The sequence below is a fragment of the Schistocerca americana genome, chromosome 4, assembly GCF_021461395.2.
Source record: "Schistocerca americana isolate TAMUIC-IGC-003095 chromosome 4, iqSchAmer2.1, whole genome shotgun sequence".
In the NCBI taxonomy this organism is placed as follows: Eukaryota; Metazoa; Arthropoda; class Insecta; order Orthoptera; family Acrididae; genus Schistocerca; species Schistocerca americana.
In genome coordinates, this window is record NC_060122.1 from 504,093,734 (window position 1) to 504,118,153 (window position 24,420).

General features: G+C 49.2%; 1 long non-coding RNA gene across 2 annotated transcripts in view; it reads right to left on the reverse strand.

Annotated features, from left to right (window-relative positions):
* The window catches only part of LOC124614015, a 96,021-nt gene that overhangs the window by 35,041 nt on the left and 36,560 nt on the right, over positions 1–24,420 (reverse strand). The window lies entirely within an intron of this gene.

A 24,420-nucleotide genomic window follows, 5' to 3' on the forward strand; every position in this document is an offset into this window, starting at 1 on the left:
AACAGTTCATATACGACGAGGATAGAAGCTTTTGAAACGTAGTACTACAGAAGAACGCTGAAGACTAGATGGGTGGATCGGACTGCTAATGAAGAGGTAATGAACCGAATTTGGGGGAAAAGAAATTTTAGATACAACTTGACTAAAATAAAGGATCGGTTGATAGGACGGGAATTAATAATTTGGTAATAACGGGAAGAGTGTGTGTGTTGGGGGAGGGAGGGGGGAGATAGGAATTCGAAGGTAGGTAAAAACTGTGAAGGGAGACCATGGCTTAGACTTATGTACTCGTATTTATTTATGGTTTCAAAAATGTTCAAATGTACGTAAATTCCTATGGGACCAAACTCCTGAGGTACTCGGTCCCTAGACTTACACACTGCTTAAACTAACTTATGCTAAGAAAAACACACACACCCATGCGCCCGAGGGAGGTCTCGAACCTCCGGCGGGAGGGGCCGCGCAATCAGTGACATGGCGCCTCTAACCGCGCGGCTTTATTGTTTCCTTCAGACGGAAACAGACTCTCTCTCTCTCTCTCTCTCTCTCTCTCTCTCTCTTTCTCTGTATCATATAGCTCGTGTTTTAATATTTTTTTGAAGGTGTTACATGCTCAGATTACAAACTTACGTTTCGGGCTAAAATACGAACAATAATATCATAACAAAAAATGATAGTATTGATAATAGTAATCAGTCAGCAAAAGTTAAGAAGTAGAAACAAAAGCAAATATACGAGGGTCATCCCATAAGTCATGGCAACTATGGTATACCATGATAACATGTAGCGTCACTGTAATCGCAGTAAATACATTCGAAAGCTCGCGGCATATACACACATCAAAAGTTGTTTTGCTTCACCCCGGTTCCAAGAACTGCTGAAGATAGACGTTGACTGTGGATGTTATATCACAGACACAGTCCCTTTGATTGTTCAGGGATGTTGCTAAACCCGTCCACAGATGTAAACAACTATGCATGAGCAGCGCTTGTTAGATGGAGGGGATCCGATAGCCGATCAGTTCCAGTCATTCCACCAGGAAGAAGGTACCCGGCTCGTGTTGTCTGTAGTTCAACCATGCCTAGACGGTCAGTACCGCTGTAATATCGCGTCCGCATTGTTGCTTTGTGCCAGGAAGGGCTCTCAACAAGGTAAGTGTCCAGGCGTCTAGGAGTGACATGGAGGAGATATAGAGAGACAGGAACTGTCGATGACATGCCTCGCTCAGTCCGCCCAAGGGCTACTACTGCAGTGGATTATCGCTACCTACCGATTATGGCTCGGAGGAACCGTGACAGTAACGGCACCATTTTGAATAATGCTTTTTGTGCATCCACAGGACGTTGTGTTACGACTCAAACTGTGCGCAGTGGGCTGCTTGATGTGCAACTTCACTCCCGATGTTCATGGCCAGGTCCATCTTTCCAACCACGACGCCACGCAGCGCGGTACAGATGGGCGTAGCAACATACCGAATGGACCGCTCGGGATTGGCATCACGTTATCTTCACCGATGAGTGTCGCACATGCTTTCAACCGGACAATCGTCGGAGACGTGTTTGGAGGCAATCCGGTCAGGCTGAACGCCTCAGACAACACTGTCCAGCGAGTGCAACAACGTGGAGATTCCCTGAAGTTTTGGTGTGGCATTATGTGGGGCCGAAGTACGCCGCTGGTGGTCACGGAAGACGCCGCATCGGCTGTACGATACATGTATGCTATCCTCCGACCGCTAGTGCAACCATATCGGCAGCATATTGGCGAGGCATTCGTCTTCATGGACGACAATTCCCGCCCCCACCGGGCACACCTTGTGAATGACTTCCTTCAGAATAACGAATTCGCTCGACTAGAGTGGCCAGCATGTACTCCAGACATAAACCCTATCGTACATGCCTGGGATAGATTGAAAAGGGTTGTTTATGGACGTGACCCACCAACCACTCTGAGGGATCTACGCCGAATCGCCGTTGAAGAGTGGGACAATCTGTACCAACAGTGCCTTGATGAACTTACGGGTAGTATGCCACGACGAATACAGGCATGCATCAATGCACTGGGACGTTCTACTGGATACTACAGTACCGGTGTGTACAGCAGTCTGGACTACCACCTCTGAAGGTCTCGCTGTATGGTGGTACAACTTGCAATGTGTGGTTTTCATGAGCAATAAAAAGGGGCGAAAATGATGTTTATGTTGATATCTAGTCCAGTTTTCTGTACAGGTTCCTGAACTCTCAGAACCGAGGTGATGCAAAACTTTTTTTAGTCTGTGTAGTAATGAAATCAACCGACAGATTGCGACCGTGTTTTTGCGGCGCCTGAACATTCAGTGTGAGTTTGGCCGTATTACAAGACGTATGTAAGTACGCTGAGTGGCAGAACCGACTATGCGCGAAAATTACCTTTCTTGCTGGCAGAAATGCTACTCACTGTCATGCGGAACTGCGAGCAGCTGTGAAACACGGCGAAAACTCCGGCACTGCTGGATATTGCAGTCATACTCCGTGATAACGCCAGAGCCCAAGCTGCATACGTCATCAAGAATTGTGTACAACGGTGGGGGTGGGAACCCTCACCCACCCATTCTACTCATCATGCGACTTCGATCTAACTCCGCACCGGAAGAAACCGTAGCGTGGGAAGCGCTTTGCAAACAGAGCGGATATCCTCACGGCATTTCGGCGACAGGTGTCACACACTGATGGCAATGCCAGTGGCATGCAACGCCTTCCACAATCTTGGCAACGTTGTCTGGATCCACTGGGGAGGGAGGGGTGGCTATTTTGATCGACAGCAGTTGATTTTGATTCGTTTTTTTTTTTAATGTTACTCGTGCACAATAAATTTACACTAAGTCCCAACGTATGTGTTTCATTTTACCCAGTGCTGTGACCTCCTGTACTGGAAGCTTATTTTATGCTGGCATTCAGATACACGCTGCCCTACCAGTCCATTGCACATGGTGCACTTTCCATATAGTCGCATTATCGTGGGAGATACCATAGTTACCATGCCTTATGGAATTATCGTGCTATATCCATGAACGTATTATGTATGAGTACCAAAATTGGCGTATTTATACAGGGTGTTACAAAAAGGTACGGCCAAACTTTCAGGAAACATTCCTCACACACAAAGAAAGAAAATATGTTATGTGGACATGTGTCCGGAAACACTTACTTTCCATGTTAGAGCTCATTTTATTACTTCTCTTCAAATCACATTAATCATGGAATGGAAACACACAGCAACAGAACGTACAAGCGTGACTTCAAACACTTTGTTACAGGAAATGTTCAAAATATCCTCCGTTAGCGAGGATACATGCATCCACCCTCCGTCGCATGGAATCCCTGATGCGCTGATGCAGCCCTGGAGAATGGCGTATTGTATCACAGCCGCCCACAATACGAGCACGAAGAGTCTCTACATTTGGTACAGGGGTTGCGTAGACAAGAGCTTTCAAATGCCCCCATAAATGAAAGTCAAGAGGGTTGAGGTCAGGAGAACGTGGAGGCCATGGAATTGGTCCGCCTCTACCAATCCATCGTTCACAGAATCTGTTGTTGAGAAGCGTACGAACACTTCGCCTGAAATGTGCAGGAGCTCCATCGTGCATGAACCACATGTTGTGTCATACTTGTAAAGGCACATGTTCTAGCAACACAGGTGGAGTATCCCGTATGAAATCATGATAACGTGCTCCATTGAGAGTAGGTGGAAGAACATGGAAAATGACCTCTAACATGGAAATTAAGCGTTTCCGGACACATGTCCACATGACATATTTTCTTTATTTGTGTGTGAGGAATGTTTCCTGAAAGTTTGGCCGTACCTTTTTGTAAAACCCTGTATACAAACGTGAATAAGCTCTGAAATCGCATCAGAGTACGTTACCATTCGGTCTCTGCCGTCGTATTAACTTCTAAGTTTCTGTAGTTTTATTATCATTCTTTCTTTCTTTCTCTTTCTCTCTCTCTCTCTCTCTCTCTCTCTCTCTCTCTCTCTCTCTCGCCTCGGAGGAAACTCGGGACTGTTACACTTCATGTGTTATGCACTTCCCTTCGATGGGCATCTCCTCGTCATGGTCACACAGGTGGACCTGGAAGCCGCACAATCATGGAGGTGATGAGGTACTGCGGTTTTGGCCTCACGTGTCGTTAACACTAGATGCACTCGCTAGAACTTCGTTATTAATATGACGTACTCTGGCAAATTTGACTTCTTCACGCCGGAAATGATGTTAGCAAGATTGTTATTTTCCACCACTCGATGTTTGTTTCAAGCACATATAGTGTGGTTGGTTAGTCTCTACTGGTTCCCTGATTGCATTATAGGCGTTACAGTCAAAGATAAGGTGGTCGGGTGTTCCCATATTACCACACTGACAAACGTGGTGTTCATTACTGTCAAACCCGTACAGGCACAGGATATGGGCTATGTCCCGTTAGATAATGTGACTGGGATTCACATGGCCAACCGCTAGGCGTTCTCGATTGCATGGATACAGCTGGTAGACTCTCCGAGCTTCAGCCAGCTCTCGGTCCCGAGAATAATTTGAGGGCGAGAAGTTACCTGGACGGGAGTAAATTCGAGAACTGTCTACTACAATACATATAACTATCAAAGGTTTCCTTAGTTTGTAAATAACTTCTTGTGATGAATTGTCTTGCCGCTGTAGTAACATTGCTTCCGCCAGATCACCGAAGTAGTCAAGCCTACTCGTTACGTAAAGGGGGCTTGACAGAATTCCAAGAAATCTTAGACCAAACGGTAACACTGCTGCTGGCTGCAGTAGCTGTGCAGAGACGACAACGACAACTGCACCGGAACACTTCCCATCATACATGAAGTATTTGTGCTTCATCTTGTAAGAGACGACATATACCCTCTACTCTTAGAACGCACGGTGAGAATCAGATATCCCAGCACAGAATCTTCATGAAAAAGTTCCGTTCCCACGAAGAAGGGTCACCCTACCCGCGTATCTGATGACAGGAGACGGCGGACGTAGAAGGCACGTTGATCCGTCGCCCGTAAATGGTGCGTCCGTTAATGGAACGCGCCGGCGCAAAAACACGTTTGACCGTCGGCGTCTCTCGGAACAATAGCGCGGAAGCTGATCTTCGGAGCGTTCCCACCGCACCACAGACAGCGGCGGCGACGCTACGCTAACGTTTTTACTTCGAGATCTTCGTGGAAGTACCAGAAATACGATGAGTGGATGTCACTCATAAATGAAAAAAATTATTCTCAAAACTTATTAAAAACACTACTTTTGCAATCGATGATATTAAATTAAGAAAAAAAAGGGGGCTGCAGGAAGAGAGACGGCGTGCATGAATACTCTTCATTGATCCAAAAAGCTACAGCAGTTACAATCTGGTGTCGATCCCGGCGTCCATATGTCGTGGTGAGATCAGGTGTCCCTCTCTGGTTCACGTGATGTGACTCTGTGCTTCAGTGCATTGTCTGGATGGTAGTGAAGTGGGTTGGCAGTGTTAATGCACAGAATGCTGAGATGACAGCTTGCAGCCAACGATCCCACAGCGGTGGCAGGCGCTGACCAGAGTGGCCCACTGTACTGAGTGGTGTAGAGGTGGGACTGCTTGGTGCCCAAACTCAGAATGTCAGTGTACAAGTGGTGACGACGACTCCTATCAAGAGATGCTGGAGAGGCCTGGCATCATAGTGCCTGCTGGTTATGGTTGCGAGGTGCCGGGGCTAGCAGTGTATTTAACATTAAATTCTTCTAGAATCTTCATATGGAAATGATGCTCTAAGCCCCCCCCCCCTTTTCTAGCTCCGACTTTTGCTGTTGCACATGGATTAAGAAGAATCGCGAACTGACTGTAATCGACCCTGCAAGTGGAATAGAAAAGAGTTTGGCACCTGCAATAATTTAATTTAATAGAAATTAATTTGATAAAGGAAAGTTTCATTAATGTAGTGAGAAATGAAAGGGCTGCTCTACCGATCTACAGAATGAAAGTTCTGTCCAAAATAACAATTTGATTTATTATGACTAAACTCAAAATAATAAACAAAACGCATGAAACATTTACAATACGTCAAATTGGATACTCAAATAAATGCTGTGAAGTGAAGTTGTCCATAAACTAGCTTGTGATATTTATGACCAAGTGGTATGTGGAGGCAATTCCTTGCAACTCAAATCTTAAGAGAAACACACAGCCAACCAAACATTAATTGCTGCTACAGTAGTGAGAACTCAATGAACACCCAATACAGAGCCACGTTATAAAAGACGAACAGGCGCGCTCTGCTGAGCTCTGATTATCATATAGCAAAATTCCCTAATCTGCCGGTGCTGTGGACATACATTCTTAACTGCAAGGACACAATCTGGCGTACCGGAGGCGATGGCTGGTTGCTTCGACGTCCCGTCGTGGTGATGATAATGTCGCGAGTATAGCCCGAAACAAATAATCCTGGTCTGGTTGTTCCAGACTAAAGACTTCCTAGCAAAACAATTGCGCCTCTTAGGGAGACGAAGAAGGCTCGCCACACAACCACTGACGGTACAGTGATTGATTTTAACAAGCGAAGTCACACAGTAACTCCGATACAGTTAACTTTAGCCAAAACTGCTCAAGACGGACAACATAGGTCGCTTGTACGCAGAACGCTCAATTGCCAACTGTACTCGGAAAGTTACGTTGAAGTCGAAACTTCAGCAACTTCGTCAAGCAGTTACAATTAAATGAAAGTATATTAGACAGCCAACGGAAGGTCCAGAGCAGCGAGAGCTCAGTCTTGTAACCTACTCTGACCGAAAAGCGAGACTCCACTCTACCAAGAGCACCCGTACAAGCCTAACACAGAACATTACCGCCCCCACCACAGTGGCCATGGTTAAACGTGCCAATCAGCAACTCGAAAACCGGTGGAAAATTTCACTCTATTGCCGAAGCACTACTATTCCACCAATGGAGATACTTGGCGCCAGTTTCTGCGCCGATTTTGCTACGTCACGGAGCTATCCCCTGGGCAAGCCAATTGCAGTTATGATTTTGCAGAAAACGCGGGTACTTGCCCGCAAAGACTGCCTGGGAACACAAGTCATTCCCACGCCTCCCTGGTAGGCCGTCGGAAAGTGTTTTCACTAAGCTTCTGCTAAGTAACGGAATCTCTAACCCCAGCCACTCCTTCAGGCCCCTGTGGGCGTGTCGGCCCCGCTCTTATGACAATGTCGGCGTCTGGAAAGCATCCACTCGACTCCCTCACATCCGTCGGCTTAACCCTTTCAAGCTCAGCAGAACTCGCCTGTCACCGGACCACCCGGGTGACGAGAGACGCTGTGTGGGAAGTCCGCGTGTGAAGGAATAGCAACTTTTCACCACATGCAATTAGAGAGGAAAATATTTATATCTTCTGACTTCTCAATACTAGCCTTGTAATGACCATACTCGCCTACACTTCCCCAAATAGATTTGCTCAGAGTAAGATATAAATATGAGAGGGGGCAAGTCACTGTGTGCATCGTAAAGGCATGCCATCTCTCATGGTTACCGACTTGAACCTGTGCACAGTGGCTCGACTGGTGCGTACAAATAACTACTTGTTTGGCTGTCTGCTGGGAAGGAGTGCACAATAGTTGACGCAATGCTGCGTCAATACGTCGTTACAACCACCTTGCCACACGTTATCGTAACGTTCGTCTCTCTCTATATAGGTCGGCTGCGTCGTCAGCCCCGTGCCTACTGGATCGTACTTTGGACACCATGTCCCGAATTTCCTTGGCGAGTCGGTATGCTGCGGCACAGTGAAATAGTGCCCAGTCCCTGAAGTCATGTGACGCTGGCCTGGATAGCGTACATGACAGTAAACGGTAAAGAGCGAGCTCTGCAAAATTGTCTTTTCATAGCAGGACATGACTATCACTGAGTAATTTGAAGCGGAGGCAACTGAATCGACAATACCACCATTGACTAATGACACAAGAGCTCCAGTGTCCAGCTGGAACTCAACTCACTGGTTGGAAATAGCAACAGCCAACGTCAAATTCCAAGGCGTTTGCTGAATAGCTTGCCCACTTGACGTGAGCGCATGGAGCGATTCTCCTTCACTGCGCCGTGTTGTTACGCAATGCCGGCGTGCAGCTTGTTGACACACTGCTGTCTGGTGTCCGCTTTTTCCACGAGCTCAACAGTGAGCAGCGCTGTGCGGGCAACTGTTTCCTGGACGCTGTCAGCCATAATCTGAACATGACTGGAACTTCATTTACGTCTGTAATGTCGACGTAGCGAGTCGTTTTTGAGCCGTTCATTGAATATAAAACCCATTACTTCATTCTGAGGGAAGATTATTACGAACTGGAGAGCCATTAGCTCTGCTAAGGAAACGGGCTCTAAGACAACAGCAAAACATTAGAATTAAGAAATAATACAGAAGTATAAGCAAGGAAACTAACACTTTACGTGACACTAATAAATAAATGTCCGTTTATTACTTTATTTACTACAACCAATCGATTATAATGGTATTGATATATTCGCACCCGTTTCTCTGATAAGTATGAAACAATTTTTATATTTATAGACGGGCAGGCTTCTGATAACAGCGAACAAGTAGTGGTATGAATATTTAAGTGACGGCCTTTGAGGCACTTTTCTTCAGAGCTGATTCTGTGTTTAGCAAGCATTTGTCGTCTTAGGATTTACAGAGAGGTGACAGAAGTCATGGGGTACCCCATAACATCTTTTCGGGCCTCCCATTGCCCGGCGTAGTGCAGCAGCACGACCTGGCATCGACTCAACAAGTTGCTGCAAGTATCCTGCAGAAATATTGAGCCATGCTGCCTCTATAGCCGTTCATAATTGCGGTAGTGTCGGCAGAGCAGGTTTTAGTGCACGTACTGACCTCTACATTATGTCCCACAAATGTTCGATGGGATTCATGTCGCGCGACCGGGTTGGCCAAATCATTCGTATTGTCCAGAATGTTCTCCAAATCCTTAGCGAACAAATGTGGCCCGGTGATATGGCGCATACTTGAGATTGAGGTTATTTGGGGAATGAGACCAAACTGCGAGATCATCGGTCTCATCGGATTAGGGAAGGAAGTCGGCCGTGCCCTTTCGAAGGAACCATCCCCGCATTTGCCTGGAGCGATTTAGGGAAATCACGGAAAACCTAAATCAGGATGGCGCATAGTCATCCATAGAAATTCCACCGTTGTTTGGGAACATCCCGTTCATGAATGGCTGCAAATGGCCTCCAAGTAGCCGAACATAACCATTTTCAGTCAAGGATCGGTTCATTTGGACCAGAGGCCCAGTCCACACTATTATGGAGCTACCACCAGCTTGCACAGTGCCTTGTTGACAAGATGGATGTATGTCTTCTTGGGGTCTGCGCCACACTCGAACACCACCGTCAGCTCTTATCACCTGAAATCGTGACTCATCTGACCAGGCCACGTTTTCCCAATCGTCTAGGATCCAACCGAAATGATCACGAGTCCAAGAGAGGCGCTGCAGGCGATGTCGCGTAGTTGTTAGCAAAGGCACTCGCGTCGGTCGTCTGCTGCCATAGCCTATTAACGCCAAATTTCACCGCATTGTTCTAACGGATACGTTCGTCGTACTTCCCACGCTGATTTCTGCGGTTATTTCACACATTGTTGCTTGTCTGCTAGCACTGTCAACTCCATGTAAGGGTCGCTACTCTCGGTCCTTAAGTGAAGGCCGTCGGCTACTGCGTTGTCCGTGGTGAGAGGTAACGCCTGAAATTTGGTATTCTCGGCACACTCTCTACACTGTGGTTCCCGGCACATTGAATTCCCTAACGAATTCCGGAACAGAATGTCCCACACGTCTAGCTCCAACTACCGCCTTCAGTCTGTTAATGCCTCTCGTGCGGCCATAATCAAGTCGGCAAACTTTTCACATTAATCACCTGAGCTCAAATGAGAGCTCAGCCAATGGAATGCCCTTTCATGCCTTGTGTAAGCGATACTACCGCCATCCACACCCACGAGAATCCTCTCATTTTTGGGTCTATGCAATAAAAACGGAATCTAATCTAATCTGTATATGTGTTTATCGCTATCCCATGACTGTCACCTCACTGTACTCTTCTGACGTCTTCTCATACAAACAAGTTAAAATCAGAGTAACATTTCCCACATTACAAATTATAAAATGAGTGCTGCAGTGGATTTACAGCTGTGAGATTCAAAAGTTTCCCGGTGTACATACTGTTCCACAAAATTTCGGGCGAACTGCCCGATGTTTGTAACTTCCTGCCACAATATTTCGGCGCAGAGTCTTCTGGCCCATACGTCTAACTTTTGGAGTTCTGTTGATAATGAATCCGTGGAAGTACGACTGTCTGATAGTGAGTGTGCCGGCCGGAGTGGCCGAGCGGTTCTAGGTGCTTCAGTTTGGAACCGCGCGACCGCTACGGTCACAGGTTCGAATCCTGCATCGGGCATGGATGTGTGTGATGTCCTTAGGTTAGTTAGGTTTAAGTAGTTCTAAGTTCTAGGGGACTGATGACCTCAGAAGTTAAGTCCCATAGTGCTCAGAGCCATTTGAACCATTTTTAACAGTGAGTGTCATATTAATCGAGACGGCGGTTTTCAATTGAATTCGGCGTTGAATCCAATCGTTGAAAAACTTCGTGTCCTCTGTAGCCGGCATGGTTCTGTGATGGAACCGCGGGAAGACAATCGAATTGATATCGATGTGGCAAGTTTTCACCACGGAGGGCGCGCGGTGCAGCAGAATCGAACTCGCTGAAGTACCGCACGCGCAACGCCAAGTGAATCCACCACGCACGTGCCGCGGGGCCTTAAATACAAGAGCTCAGTGCGTTTTCGCCATCTAGAGGGTTGGATCCCCTCCTTCGAAAGCGTCAGATTGCAAAGCCTGGGCTACTCTCAGGGTGGAATCTCCGTCTTCGAAGATTGTGTGTGTCTGTCTGTCTGTCTGTCTGCCCGCCCGCCCGCTGCTGTCGCTGTTTGTCCGTCCGTCCGTCCGTCCGTCCGCCTGCTGGCTGTCCATCGCCGTCGTCGCAACCGCTGCCGCCGCCGCCGCCGTCGTCGCCTGCTGTTCGTCCGTCTGTTCGCCGCCGACGCCGACGCCACCTGCTGTTCGCCGCTGCCCATCGCCGACGCCGACGCCGCCTGCTGCACGTCCGTCTGTCCGTCGCCGTTCGTCTGCAATGAGTACTCCGACCTCCACTGTCATCTACACCTCCCCCTCCCCATCTCCCACAGTCACTTCCTGGAGTGCCGCCTCTGGCCTCCCTCCTTCCACCTCCCCTTCCCTTCCTCCACTTACCCACCCCCCTATCTCCTCCCCTGCTGTATACCCACACCTCTACACCCTTCCTCCAGCCTCCACGCCCTCAACAGCTCCCACTACTACCCCCACCCTGTTGCCGCCTCTGCTGCCGCCCCTCAGGTGGTTGGCTTCCCCTCTCTCGCCGACCCCGTCGCGTCGTCTTCTGCATCTCCCGCACGCATCACGTTGCGCCGAGCCACCATCGCCACCACTGAACCAGCTGCTTCTCCCGGTGCCTCCACTACGCCACAGGGATCTGCCATCCGCCACCTCCCTCTCCTCCCCGTCCCTCTCCCCTCCTCCCAGCCTCCAGTCTCCAAAAAACCCCAAAAGCGCGTCCTTACCGACTCAGCTCCCGCCACTTCCCACAAAAAATCAGCGCCACCTCCCCCTCCCCCTGCCATCACCATGGACACCACCCCTCCTCCTGCCACCCCTACCTTGGCCCCCACCCTCCACACCTTTGTCCTGTCAACTCCCGATCCTAAGTTCCTTGACGCTCGTACCCTCACCAAGGAAATACGAAAGTACTTACCTGGTGCTCCCATCTCCCAACTCATTCCCCGCAGGGACTCAGTCCTTATCAAGTCCCCGTCCCCATCATTTCACACAGACCTCCTGCAAAAACTCCCACGAGTTATGTTTGGCCCCCACGCCTCTCTGACACCCTTCCTTTCCGCTTCCACTCCTCGTCAGCCCCAGCCTCCCCGTCGCCCCCCCACCTACACCGCTGTGATCACCAAGCTCAGCCCGGTGATCACAGAGGATGAGGTGTTGGTAGAACTGAACTCCCACCCGGACTTGGAAATCCGCTCTGCCCGCCGTATCCACAATGCCTCTGGTCCCACCTACCTCATGCGGGTATTCTCAGAGTCCGCCCCGTCCATAGACCATCTCCTCACCCAGGGTGCCCTGATATACCACCGTCGCCACCCTGTTGAATCCTCCAACTCCCCTCCCCAATCCTACCGTTGCCAACGGTGTCTGATGTACAATGACCACTTGACTCCCAACTGCAAAAACCCCCCCACCTGTCCCCATTGCAAGGCCTCCCACTTTCTCAAGAACTGCCCCAACCTCGCTGCTCCCCCTTCCTGTAATACCTGCAATGGCCCCCATCCCACCTGCTCCCACAAGTGTAAAGCTAAACCCCCTCCAGCCGCCCCTGCACTTACAGTCCCGGTTCGTCCCGTCGATCCTCCTGTCCATCCTAACAATTCCCTCCGTCCACCCCCCACAGCCGAGGACATCATCCGGTTCATTACCGTTGTACTCCAAAACATTCACCCTTTTCAGCGCCCGCACACCTTCCAACAAATATCCCTTGCTGCTCGCTCTGTTTTCCACCTGAACACCTTCGCCACTTACTCCCACAACCAAGCCCACTTCACCTTCACCCGCCTCGACACCCTAGTTTAAGTCTCTTCCCTTCCCTCTCTTCCCCCCCTCCTTCCCGTCATGGCGCGGCACGAGTCTCGCATCCTCTTCCAGAACATTCGCTCCTTCCGTTGCAACAAATACCTCCTCATGCACACCCTCTCCCACCACCAGGTCGACACCTTCCTCTTGAACGAAACCTTTCTCCAGCCCCACCATTCTATCCGCACATCCCCCTATATCCTCCACCGCACTGATGCTCCTGGTCCTCGTGCGCAGGGTGGAGTCGCGATTGGCCACCTTAAGCATATCCCCGTCCGGCCACAACCTCTCCTCAATGACCCCACTGAACACCTTATCCTTAGCGTCTTCTTCCCCTCCCTCACCATTACCTGTGCCACCATCTATGTCCGCTCCACTGCTCCTCTTCCTTATGACTTCATCTCACACATTGACCGCACCTTCTCCACCTATGTGATTGCCGCCAACCTCAACATCCATAGACGCACTCCTGCTGCCCTTCGGCGGTGGCATCAGTTCCTCTCCACAATCCAGGGTGACCTTGTTCCCATTCCCCAGCACACCCGACCCGAAAGTAACACCACCCCCGATGTTGTCATTGCCTCCGCCAACCTCCTTGGGCGTATCACTGTCGCCGTCCTTGACCCCACAGGTAGCGATCACCTCCCTGTCCTTCTCACCATAACGTCTGCAAACCGCCCCCCTCCGGCTCCGCAACCTGCACCCCCTCCCAAGGTCGTCCATGACTATCGCCGTGCCAACTGGGATGCCTACCGGGACTCCATCTCCACCCAAGTCGAAAGCCACCCTCTTACCTATCGCCATCCTGACGACATCATCCGCGCCTCGTCCTTCCTTCAGACGGTAATTACTGACGCCGTGGAGGCCCATGTTCCTACTAAAACCATCCACCCACACCGTCCCACTCTCCCTCCGCGGGCTGTCCTCCTCCTCCGTGAATCCCGCCGCCTCTATCGCTCCTTCCTCCGCACTCGTGACAGGAATACACTCCAACGCCACCGGCAAATACAGCGACACGTACGGAACCTTATTACAGCAACGAAACGCCGGGACTGGCGCCAGACCTGCACACGACTCAATGCCACCCTCCCTATCAACTCCTCCAAGTACTGGTCTGCCTTCCATCGTCTTACTGGTTCCCTTTCCGCTCCCCACTACCCCCTTCTCCATAACGATCGCCCCCTTCCAGACAACCTCAGTAAGGCCACCCACTTCACTTCCCACCTTTCCGAGGTCTTCTCCATCCCCGATGATCCCCGCTTTGATTATTCTCTTTTCCCCACCGTCATGGAACGTGCTGATACCTCAGTCGCTCCACTTGCTCCTAGTCTCCAGTACTTGGGGCAGTTGCCCCCCTCCGACGTCAACACTCCCATCACAGCACAAGACATTAAACTTCTCCTCCAGTCCAAACGCAACACGGCCCCTGGTCACGACTGTGTCACCTACCGTCACCTTCGAGAAAGCCCCTATTCCTTCCTAACTGTCCTCACCCATCTCTATAATGTCATCCTCTCTACTGGCTTCTACCCTGACCTATGGAAGACCTCCCGCGTCCTCCTCTTCCTCAAACCCAACAAACCCCCTTCTGCCGCCTCTTCCTATCGTCCCATCTGCCTCACCTCCGTCTTCAGTAAGGTCCTTGAATCCATCCTCTCCCACCGTATCCATCGGCACCTTGCTCAACACCACCTCCTCCCCCTTACCCAGTGTGGCTTCCGACCCCCCTCCTCTGCCGACGACCAACTCCTCAACCTTGTTCACCTTCTGTCCCTCCAGCTCAACTCCCGTCGCTCCGCCATTTTTGTTTCCCTTGACCTCCAAAATGCCTATGACCGTGTATGGCATCCCGGTCTCCTCTTTAAACTCCAAACCTACGCCCTGCCTATCAATTTTGTCCATCTGGTCGCTTCCTTCCTCTCGCACCGTCCTTCCTATGTCACCCTCCACAACACCAACTCCCGTATCTTTTATCCCACGGCTGGTGTCCCCCAGGGTTCTGTCCTCTCCCCTCTCCTTTATCTCTTGTATACAGCTGATATGCCCAAGCCACCCCCACCAGTTCACCTTCTCCAATATGCTGATGACACCGCCTTCCTGGCTCTCTATCCTACCCTTCAACGGTCTCAACGTACCCTCCAAACCCACCTTAACCAGTTCACCACTTGGTGTAACCAGTGGCTCCTCCGTCTCAACCCCTCCAAAACCCAGGCAATCATCATAGGCCGTACCACTCGCTCCTTCGCCTCCAAGATTTCTACCTCACCCTTTATGGTCGTCCTATCCAACTCACCCCCACCCTGAAATACCTTGGCCTCACCCTTGACCGACACCTCACCTGGACCCCTCATCTCCTGACCATCCAGCAGAAAGCCCATTCCCGCCTCCGCCTGCTGAAACTCCTGTCCGGCCGGACATGGGGATTGCATCCTTCTACCATCCTCCACACCTACAAATCCCTCATCCGTCCTATCCTCTGTTATGCCAGCGTCGCCTGGATCTCCGCCCCCACCCGCTTTTACAAGGCTCTCCAAATCCTTGAACGCCATGCGCTCCGCCTTGCCTTCCGTATCCGCCTTCCTTCCCCCACACGGCTCCTGTATGAACTGATCCCCTTCCCCCACCTCCTCTTGTTCCTCCAACATCTCCGCATCCTTTACATTGTTCGCAGAGTTGATCCCCCCCACCCTCTGGTTTCCTCCTTCCTCTCCACCCCCCGCCCGTTGCCGCGCCTCTATCGCTGTATCCCTCCCTCTCTCCACCTCCACACCCTCCATCTCCTTCATCAGGGCAATTTCCGACGCCTCCCCCTCCCGGATGACGAACTTCGCCGTGACATATACCCTTCCTTCCAACTGTAACCCGGCCTTGTTCCCCACCCCCCCTCCCCAGGGCCCCCTTCTCCTCTTTCCTCCTTCTCCCAGAGCGGATTTTCCTCCGTCCCCCCCTCCCCTGAGACCCTGCACCCCATACTTGCCTCTCTCCTTCCCACATCCCTCCCTACCTGGCCCTCTTCCGAGCGCCCCCCTTTCCCCTCTCCCATCTCTTCCCCTCCCTCCCTTCTTCAGGTCTCCCTCTTCTCCTTAAACCTGGCAGATCCCCTGTATTGATCATCATCAGTGTGCCACGTCAGTGTTGTGTTTCGTGCTGTTTCTCGTGTGCGTCAAGAGGTGTGATTTTAAATGTGTACTGCCTTGAGGTTCGCCGTCAGTGTTACGTTGTGTTCTATGCCATCCGTCAACACCTTTATGCTCCAGTCATACTGTGCTTTGTGCTCTTTTAATCGTCGCAGTGTGTGGCTTTTTGTGTGTGCTACTTTTAAACAGTTTTTTTATCTCCATTTTACAGTCACCCCGTTTTTTGTATATTGCCTTCCATGATGTTCTCCCTTTTTTATATCTATGTTCGCCTTCTTCTCTCCTTTGCTGTTTTTAAATGTCTTCTATTGTTTTGTTCTATGTCTTTCGGCTGAAGAGCAGCGCATATGCTGCTGCCAGCCCGCCCCGATGGGGAATTGAAATACAAGAAAAAAAAAAAAAAAAAAAAAAAAGCGTTTTCGCCAGTATCACCAGAAGATGGCCAGAGGACTGCGCCGAAATACTGTGGCAGGAAGTTACAAACATTCGGCAGTTCACCCGAAATTTGGTGGAACAATATTTACAGCTGTTGGTGATATTTGATTTATAGGTATAAGGCCGTGGCCCAAGGCATAATCTGCCCGAGTAGCCGCGCGTATTGACGCGTTCGCTTCGGGATGGGAAGGTACGTCGGCCCCTAATCGAATCCGCCCGGTAGAGTGACGACGATTTGTTAATGTGCTGGCCGGCGTGGATGTGGTTTTTAGGCGGTTTCCCACATCCCACTAGGTACATACCGGACTAGTTCCCACATTCCGCCTCAGATACAAGCTACGCAAACATTTAGAGCACTTGCACACAGAATTTACTCCATACAGAGACAGAATGCGTACACTATTTCCATCCTGCATGCTGAAGAGAAGACTTGTGACCTTCGGTGTTTGGTCTCCTTAAACATTTAATCAGCATCGCCAAGGCATAATTCTCGTTTCGTCTTCCAGAGCTAGAAACAGTGAAAGGTGGCTACACTGAGCCGCAGCGCCAGAGATTGCGCCAAAGAGTTTTATTCCGCCGCCTCCACTGGCAGTGCTTATCGAGAAGCCGTGGTGGAGAGTGGTTGTTGAGATGTGGTGGTGGAGAGTGCTTATTGAGAAGTAGCAGTAGGCGCTGTGTGTTGAGATGTGGTAGTGGAGAGTGCTTATTGAGAAGTAGCAGTAGGCAGTGCTTGTTGAGATGTAGCAGTGGTGAGTCGTTGTTGAGAAGTTCCCATGGAGAGTGTTTGTTCAGAACTTGTAGTATTGTTTTGATGGGCTAGACACCAGATGTTATTGGATTGGGGATGCTGTAATGATCAGAGTGTGCTTTTCGTCAATATATATGAAGGTAAAAAATTCCTTTTTTTTATTATTTCAATGTCTTAAACAATAATGCCTCTTGGTCACAGGTTCAGTCAACAAAGCATCTGGCTCGTGTTCTTGTATTAGACTGTATTTCTGGTTTCTATGTGCAATTATAGTATTTCTGGTTTTTTTTAAATATTACTTCAGTATAAATGGTGTTTAAAATATCTGGTCTTATTGAGGAAGAACCGTGCCAGATGTGTACGTTGAATCACACTTCCTCACACAGAACAGCTACACTTGTGTTTTGTTATTTCGTAGGTTTTATAGTATAGAGAAACCTCAGAAATTCAAAAATCAGAAAAAGTTTCAACAGAAAAGGAGGAGGACTGAAGTTAGACAAGTTGCGGGCCATAGCGCTAAATAAAACAAACAGCGCCAAGTCTTCCCTCTCTGCAAGCTGCACAGCATTCGACGACACGACTCAGCACTCTTGGGCATCGGTCTGATGATGTCACGAACCGACCGTAGCGTGGATACATATAAAAGGTTTCGCCTGCCGAGATAGTTTGAGTGTGTAACAGTTTTATGAGTCATTAGAGCTTCTAATGCTGTCTCTAGCATTGGAAGACGAAAAGCTAGGCAGAGAATTATGCCTGGACCACGGCCTTATGCCTACAGATACCATGTCAACAACAACGCAAATGCTGGCCGTAAAATTCCTGCATTCTATAGTTCCCCACCGTACATGTAAACGAAAGACTGTCGAGAATTCAGTTCAGAGTTTCATCCAGTTTCACTAATTATTTGCTGTGAAACGCTTCTTCCAATTAAGAACGAACACTGCATATAACATTGTTTCACAAATTATCTTGAAAACATTGGCCACTAGATAATATAAGTCACTTCGTTACAATGCGACTGAAAGTATGTAACATTACGAAAACAGTTTCTGCATACACGTGAATGTCATAGCCATACTGACTCATTTTTTGTGAGTTTTTACTGAGAGGGATCATACTGGTATATATGAATATTTCTCTTAGATCTATAGGAATGACTTCATGGCGGTGGCATGTCCATGGCAGATAAGGTTCTGGTTTATCGCGCAAAGAACCGCTGAGGAGAGGTTACAGAAGACCGCGTAGAAATTGAGAATTTGGAGGAGATTGATGGAGGATAGTCGAAACAACCTTGCAACATTTGCGCGGACATTATCCTGCAACAAAATGATGGCGTCCTTCAACATTCCTGGGCGTCTGGACTTCATGGCGCGCTTCAATTTTTGCAAAGCGTCCACGTACCACTAGGCGTTAATTGTAGCGCCGTGTTCCAGAAAGTCTATAAGCAGCGGACCCTTGCAGACTGGATGACTTTCCGGAGCTGGCGTGCACGGCTTTGGATTTTTTCGATGGAGTGAATTCATGGCCTTCTATTATCGGTTCTGATACTACATCTCCCCTAACAATATGGGACAGAAAACGATATTCCCCATCGTGATACAGCTCCAGGTGCTGCAGTGATGTCGACGTTCTGTTAAACTTCCGCTCCTCCGTCAAGCTGTGGGGGAACCCACTGCGTACAGATTTTCCAGGACGTCAGATGCTCTCTCATGATGGCGTGAGCTGCGCGTTGATTGATGCCCAACGTGAGCCGAATGTCTTCCGCCGTCGGTCATTTCTGACGGCAGCAGTGACACACGGGGAATGACGCGATGGGCCTGTCCTGGCCTAGTGCTGTCTTTGAATGACAACCGACCTTCTCGAAATCGTGGAATACACGTAAACACGGCCGCACTTGACATACTGTGTTTACTATACACAACAGACATTCGGGTCTGAATTCCATTTCCTGACACTCCTTCCGCAGTCAGAAACCGCACTACACCTCGCTATTGCTCTTTCCCGGCCTTGGAAATGAAGTCGGACGCACACAGGACTCGGTGACCTCACGTCGAGCACGTCTAAAACAGACAAATGGCACAGCGGTGAACGTCCGCGCTTTTCCTTCCTGATCTCAAATAGAGAGCACTTCATACACACACCTACTTGCTCGTTACATAGCGTGTCTCGTTTTCATTTGACTTCCCATTTGCTATACCAATCCCGACCCAGCCTTGGCTGGATACAGGGCACTGGACAGGAGAAAATGTTTAGGCAGCGGTCTTAATGGACGAGCGAGCATATGTCACGTACACCGAACGACGTACTCAACACCGTATTAAATCTCAAAAAGTGTTCAGCGGGATTTTCTATTGAACGGCAAACAGCGGGCAGGGCAATAAAATCTCGCTAGGCTTTGCACAGTTTGCACGCCTTATACGGTGTTACGAGCTAGTGTGCGGGTAATCTGAACTGCTGGAGACAGAAACCACGCGCTTACGTAAACAACTCTACACGTTGGCCTCAGGCAACAATCATGCCTTACTGAAGCTCTGGTAATGGATTCCAAGACGGAGTGCTGAAGATCCGCAGTTCTCAGCGTGAATTTTATTAGGTGTTGAGGCGGGATTAATAGAGAGAAGGATAGTAAACTGCCAGAAGGAATGGTAACCACATTGAGCATCTCCTATAGTGTCAACAGACAGGCGGCTATCTTAAGACAATATGCCCTGTATCTCGACAAGTTAATTAATTCACCTGTCGCTGCTTGGCAGAAGAACTTCATAATTATAAGTGAAAATCACAAAATTACTTAATAAATTATTTAATAAATTAGTACTCTATAACATCCATAATATTGTGCTTTTCATTTATAATTATCACAACAAGTAATATAAAAATTTTCTGTCTAGATCGCAAAGTAAAAATTATGAACGCTTGGTGCTCGGCAGCTTTCAGACATTTATTAAAAGATATCTTCTGTACACCGTGAGCTACACTAGAAATGTTTAATTGCGAAAACCAGTTTTCGGGTTTATAACCCATCGTCAGTGGCATATTATACACTTCTATAGCAATGAAATGCTTGCCAGTTAATACTACAGGATCTGAAATTTGTCATACAACACAGTACACAGTTTGTCTTGTACGTTATTGTTTGTGTTATGTCAAACATTATCAAATATTGTCACTGCTTAAAATTTGACAGGATTAACGCACATTACAACTGTGTACTATGTTATAGGACATATTTCAGATCCTGTCGTATTAGATGACAAGCATGTCATTGCTATAGAAGTATATAATACGGCACTGAGTGATTATTAACCCGAAGACTGGATTTCGTAAATAAACATTTCTAGTGCAGCTCGTGGTGTATAGAAGATATCTTTTAATAAATATCGGCCGGCTGTTGTGGCCGAGCGGTTCTAGGCGCTTCAGTCCGGAACCGCGCTGCTCCTACTGTCGCAGGTTCTGTCTCGGGCATTGATGTGTGTGATGTCCTTAGGTTAGTTAGGTTTAAGTAGTACTAAGTCTAGGGGACTGATGACCTCAGATGTTAAGTCTCATAGTGCTCAGAGACATTTGAACCAATAAATATCGATAGCAAATTTCTTTATTGACATCTGACAGAGTTCAATGCCTAATGCACCTTAAGTACTTGGTTGCAAATGTCACATTAATTTGAACTGCGGTATCATAAGCAGCAGACTCGAGAAGTATTTTTTACAAAATATATCTTTGTAGGACATTTTTTTCTAGTTTTGAGCAATAGCCTTCCCTTAACAATGTGGGCCACTTATTTTAGAACCCCTGTATAGACATTATATAGAAAATAACGTGGGACTCTAAGAACTAGGTTAGGTTTGCTTATAACAGTCGTCAGAACAGAGCGCAGCACGCGACATAAATAAAAGGCATGTATGTTACAATGTAGAACGATATCCGGCGCAAGCACTCAAACTCAAGACGCTATGGTATCTGTAAATTCGCATTAATTATCACTGTCAGTTGAATAACTGATTATGATCTTTATTGACGGTTACCAGTGAGTTTTTAACCCATTAGTGCCCTACTAAGGGCATTAAAAGGTTGAAGACTCACTGTTAGTCGTCCATTAATATAACATAAGGCAACAATATTTTCTAATGATACACTCCTGGAAATTGAAATAAGAACACCGTGAATTCATTGTCCCAGGAAGGGGAAACTTTATTGACACATTCCTGGGGTCAGATACATCACATGATCACACTGACAGAACCACAGGCACATACACACAGGCAACAGAGCATGCACAATGTCGGCACTAGTACAGTGTATATCCACCTTTCGCAGCAATGCAGGCTGCTATTCTCCCATGGAGACGATCGTAGAGATGCTGGATGTAGTCCTGTGGAACGGCTTGCCATGCCATTTCCACCTGGCGCCTCAGTTGGACCAGCGTTCGTGCTGGACGTGCAGACCGCGTGAGACGACGCTTCATCCAGTCCCAAACATGCCCAATGGGGGACAGATCCGGAGATCTTGCTGGCCAGGGTAGTTGACTTACACCTTCTAGAGCACGTTGGGTGGCACGGGATACATGCGGACGTGCATTGTCCTGTTGGAACAGCAAGTTCCCTTGCCGGTCTAGGAATGGTAGAACGATGGGTTCGATGACGGTTTGGATGTACCGTGCACTATTCAGTGTCCCCTCGACGATCACCAGTGGTGTACGGCCAGTGTAGGAGATCGCTCCCCACACCATGATGCCGGGTGTTGGCCCTGTGTGCCTCGGTCGTATGCAGTCCTGATTGTGGCGCTCACCTGCACGGCGCCAAACACGCATACGACCATCATTGGCACCAAGGCAGAAGCGACTCTCATCGCTGAAGACGACACGTCTCCATTCGTCCCTCCATTCACGCCTGTCGCGACACCACTGGAGGCGGGCTGCACGATGTTGGGGCGTGAGCGGAAGACGGCCTAACGGTGTGCGGGACCGTAGCCCAGCTTCATGGAGACGGTTGCGAATGGTCCTCGCCGATACCCCAGGAGCAACAGTGTCCCTAATTTGCTGGGAAGTGGCGGTGCGGTCCCCTACGGCACTGCGTAGGATCCTACGGTCTTGGCGTGCATCCGTGCGTCGCTGCGGTCCGGTCCCAGGTCGACGGGCACGTGCACCTTCCGCCGACCACTGGCGACAACATCGATGTACTGTGGAGACCTCACGCCCCACGTGTTGAGCAATTCGGCGGTACGTCCACCCGGCCTCCCACATGCCCACTATACGCCCTCGCTCAAAGTCCGTCAACTGCACATACGGTTCACGTCCACGCTGTCGCGGCATGCTACCAGTGTTAAAGACTGCGATGGAGCTCCGTATGCCACGGCAAACTGGCTGACACTGACGGCGGCGGTGCACAAATGCTGCGCAGCTAGCGCCATTCGACGGCCAACACCGCGGTTCCTGGTGTGTCCGCTGTGCTGTGCGTGTGATCATTGCTTGTACAGCCCTCTCGCAGTGTCCGGAGCAAGTATGGTGGGTCTGACACACCGGTGTCAATGTGTTCTTTTTTCCATTTCCAGGAGTGTATTTCATCTATACTCGATACATACAAAATTTTTAATTCGTAATTAGAAGGAAATGACAACAAACGATACCACCCTCACGACTATCGCAGCTTCAGTATCAGTACCACTCAAACAGTTTGATGCGTTAGATTAATAAATACACATCGTAACCAGTCTTCAGCCGTTGTCTTAACTGGTAGAGGCACATTTAGGAGGCTCAGCCCTGGGCGAAGATAGACACTGACAGAGATGATGATGATTGGTTTGTGGGGGTCTCAACTGCGCGGTTATCAGCGCCCGTACAAATTCCCAACCTTTGCTCAGTCCAGTCTTACCACTTTCAAGAATGATGATGAAGTGATGAGGACAACCCCAGACATCTCGTGGCAGGGGAAAATCCCTGACCCCGCCGGGAATCGAACCAGGGACCCTGTGCTCGGGAGGCGAGAACGCGACCGCGAGACCACGAGCTACGAACACACTGGCAGAGAAGACTGTAGAGAAGGCAACGTGAAGTACCACAGTCGTCACAGTTTTTTCAGTTTCGTAGAGCGAGTTGTCACAGTGCTATGATACTGGACTCGAATTCGATGTGACGTCAGTTCAGATGCCTGTCCGGCCATCCAGATTTTGCTCTTTTGTGGTTTCGCAACTGCAGAATGGTGCCTTTGAAAATAACTTGGCCGATTTCCTTCCCCATCCGTCTCCAAACCGATCACGTGCTCCACCTCCAACTGCTTTGTCGTCGGTGGGATGTTCATTTCCGTTTCAGTGTCTCATAAGCTAGCAATGACATGTGTCCAAGTGTGTCTCGTCGCCCAGTGAATCACTGTAGCTAAGTGTGGTCACAACTGTCTCACTGCGAGTCTTCCAGGGACCGTATTTTCATTGCGTAGCCCATAAACGTACCAGTGCGTGCATTTACACATGTGGTATAGTCTGCTGTTTAAACGTAGGGTGCAAACTGTAAAGGATGTGATGAGATTCGCGGTGTCACATTCCCCTGCAGCCGCTACTATATCTTGATCCAGAATGAGATTCAACACGTGTGAGAGATGGCAGCGGACAGGCCAACGACTGCATCGGCCGCCGGCGGCCCCATATGGGCAGTAACGAGCCGCTATTGTCCCAGCAGTTCTTGCAGCGCGCTGCATGCGGAGGCCGCAGCGATCGGCGCCCATTGCGGGAGATCGCAATCCGACAAATGGCGGCCGGCAGTGCAGCGACGCTAACTGCACCTGGGGGACGTTCGCAGGGGGGTTTTTCTCCGCTGCGGTCTCGTCTCGCGGGCACTCGCACGCCGACCCGGCAGGCTCAGCTTTCTACTGGGGACGATGACCGCGGCGGACCAGTCAGTCACCGCCTGTCAAACGGCAGCCGGCTTTGACACTCGTCAACCTGAGGTTTCGCTGCGACGAAAGAAGCTGCTTATGGCTCTAAGTGCGGTACACGAGCGGGAAGCAAGTTCTCGGTAATACAGTTACAGAAATGGAAAACTGTAATGGTATTATCCTTTTGTCTATTTTGTAAGGGTGTCCCACACATGGATTGAGGAGTTTTTAGCAAACAGAACACAGCATGTTGATCTCAATGGAGAGACGTCTACAGACGTTAAAGTAACCTCTGGCATGCCACAGGGGAGTGTTATGGGACCATTGCTTTTCGCAATATATATAAATGACCTAGTAGATAGTGTCGGAAGTTCCATGCGGCTTTTCGCGGATGATGCTGTAGTATATAGAGAAGTTGCAGCATTAGAAAATTGCAGCGAAATGCAGGAAGATCTGCAGCGGATAGGCACTTGGCGCAGGGAGTGGCAATTGACACTTAAC